General features: G+C 31.1%; 1 pseudogene; it reads right to left on the reverse strand.

Annotated features, from left to right (window-relative positions):
* Window positions 1-344: 344 nt before the first annotated feature.
* On the reverse strand, window positions 345-2,352 carry LOC126719904 (uncharacterized; annotated as a pseudogene).
* Window positions 2,353-3,137: the final 785 nt, after the last annotated feature.

A 3,137-nucleotide genomic window follows, 5' to 3' on the forward strand; every position in this document is an offset into this window, starting at 1 on the left:
TCTCACTCAAATATTTAATCCACATGTGCAAATCATTGTGAGCCATGTGTCCAATTTTTTTAAATAAAATTGTTTAGTCCAAGTCAGTCACTCCGTTAGCAGCCACGTAGGACATAAACCAATGGATAGACGGAAAGATAAAAAGTAAAACATTTTGCAAAGTTTAGAGATTAAAAAAAAAAAAAAATTGAAAGTTTAGGAACAAAAAACGATCTTTTGTGAAAGTTTACAGACAAAAATGATATTTTACCCTACTTAAATGGTACGTTATTCATAATTTTTTTAAAAAAAATAAAAATTAATATGATTAATTTAGGTAATATATTGATAATACAAGGTGTGCATATTGTTCCATATGTTATCATCTCTTTGTCAATAATGTTATGATTAGTGATGAAAGAAAAATAGATACATCATTTTACCTGCCAATTCCATCCCATAGTTGTTTTAGATATATTTTTGGGTTCATTAAAATAGCATGAACTAATTCCACCATAAGCAACAAGACCTGGAAATATTTTTTGAAGAATACTAGCGTTAGAAGGAGCTCCATCTATGCCGCCGCAAACAATGGTAATTAACCAGATAATCTAGAGGATGATTATATTGGGCTGCACGGACATACATAATCCCCAAGTATGCCTTGAGCTCCAAAGATTTGCTTAGGGTCTAAAATAGAAACAAAGGATTCATTACATAATAATTTTTTTTTTTTGAGAACATGATTAATTACTATTCTTGTGTAACTTTGTTGATTCTTATAAGTTTATGGCGAAGGGTATCTATACGTACCTGCAAGTCTTGAATTCCTTGCTAAGGTTTGAAAGACCACTAGGCTGAGATGCGGCTTTATCTATTTCAGACCATGACTTTTTTATAGTTTGGTAGCAAGTCTCACTAGCTTCCTACACCACTCGAGTTTGAAAGCTTTTTAATTCATTAAAATGAACAGGAAGAGGAGCAAAAATAAAAAAAAAATAAAAAAATGCCAAATTTTATACGCAAATTCAGACTAGTTCATAAGTTCTCTATAATTTATTCATCTCTATCATTCATTTTATTCTAGGCAGTAATAGAGTAGAGAAAAAATGGGAAAATTGTTAAAATATTATGCTTCCATCTAAATAATCAGTCTTTGATTTCTGTTAATAGTTTTCTCACTCTAAGTAGAGCTTCCTCTTTCTAAACAAAGTTTTTCTCTCTCTACACTTTGTGTTCAATGGTTGTCAAATTTTTTTGTTTTTGCTTAGGTGAAATATAAAGTTTAAACAATGGTTCCCATTTTTCTTTGTTCAATTACTACCTATAATAAAAGAAATGAATAATGGAGATGGAAAGATGCTTTAAATTGAAATAATTTCATAAATTTGGAATTTTAATTGACAAAATTAGCTTCCTAGGCCTAATCTGAAATATATTATAAACTTAAGGCCTTTTTTTATGTAATTTTCCCATAGAAGAAACTAAAAATATTCAATCTATTACCTTAAAATCCTTGCTGACAATAGAAAAATATCCATTTTGTGGCGTAATATCATCAAAGTAAAGGATTGGAGCCGAGGAGGCCAAGGCACCAAGGGCAACATGGGGATATTTTAGCCGAAACCATGAAGCTAGCACTAAACAAATGAAGAAAAAGTTATACACACATACCAATCTATTAGAGTTTACTTCATAATCTGTCTATCAAAATAGAAGCAACTTCATCACTAACTTCCTCCATATGATCCTCCAATAACAATTACTGGAGAATTGTTGCCATGTAGTGTTTCCTTTACATGTGTTGAAGTACCCAAGAGTGCTTGCATTTCTAAGTGCTTCTTCCCTTGTTCTGAATGGTATTGACTTCCCATAACATCGGTGCTGATGAAAAAAGAGTAACGATTTCAGATTAAAAGTTTTGGTTAACTACCAAATTTCAGAAATTGAAGTCTTAGATAATCAGTCAAACAAACTGATTATACTTCGTTAATACAAACAACAATAACAAGAAGAAAAACTAGGCCTTTACTCTCAAAAGCTAAACTATAAATTGTTAGAGTTTATGATTTTGGACTATACGGTTCATCATCTCTTCTCTAAATTAATTATGATACTCATTACAATTTTTCAGCAATAAATTACACAAGGAAGCGAGGGAGAGAAGAATATTGATTGCGTGTGTGTTCATGTGTCTGCTTAACATTTCATGTATACTTCTATATATAGTATGAGAGCCTGAAATTGCTGGGCGTTATCAGCAAGAAAACCAATAGCAGAAAGATCACCATCCAAAGGTGCTTCTGCTCCAAAATAAGCAAGAATTGGTGCATTACTAGTTGCACCCAAGATTTTCAGACTCGGACCGTTCATTGAACTGTAAAAGAGAGAGGTTCAAGGTTTTTGAGGTCGAACCGAGGTTGAACCGGGATTGAACCGTGATGACGTCATAATTAATTTAATAATTAATTAAAGACTAAATATAGATATTAAATTTATAAAACTAGCAAAATTGACAATATATCTATATATGTGAGGGAAATTTAATAATTTTTAAGCATATATTTAATAATTGAATAAGAAAGTTAATAAAATAAAATAATAACCATGAAAATATTAAAATTTATGATTAATTTTTGAAGTAAAGTTGAATATCTTTGAAGGATTTTAATTATAATTTTTTTTATTCTTTGTAAGAGATGGATAATTTTATTAAGTAGAATAAAATTGTGTTAAGTTTTTTTTTTTTTTTTTTTTTTTTTTTTTTTTTTTTTAAATTGCTAAGGGGTTGGACCGCACGGTTCTCACCAGTTTGTGCTGTCCAACCCCGGTTTTAGGGATTCACGGAATTTACAAAAAATCCAGTTCTTTAGGCTTAAAAAACCGATTTTCATTCCGGTTCTCAGTTTTTACGGTCCGACCTCCCGGTCCGATCTGGTTCTGAAACCCTTGGTTGCACCTCCCCAATACTTAGAGTTGATCAATGATCACATATCTTTGCTGAAAAGTTGTGTAGCTTTCTAGCCTATAGTTGAAGTGATCAAGTGTTTGATCGTAGTAAAATGTTTGTAAGTCATCCAAAATAGATGCAGATACTGTTTCAAGATCGTGTAGAAATTTTCCTCCAATTGGACTTAACCTGGGAATATTTATTAGTG

The sequence above is a fragment of the Quercus robur genome, chromosome 3 (assembly GCF_932294415.1).
Source record: "Quercus robur chromosome 3, dhQueRobu3.1, whole genome shotgun sequence".
Taxonomy (NCBI): Eukaryota; Viridiplantae; Streptophyta; class Magnoliopsida; order Fagales; family Fagaceae; genus Quercus; species Quercus robur.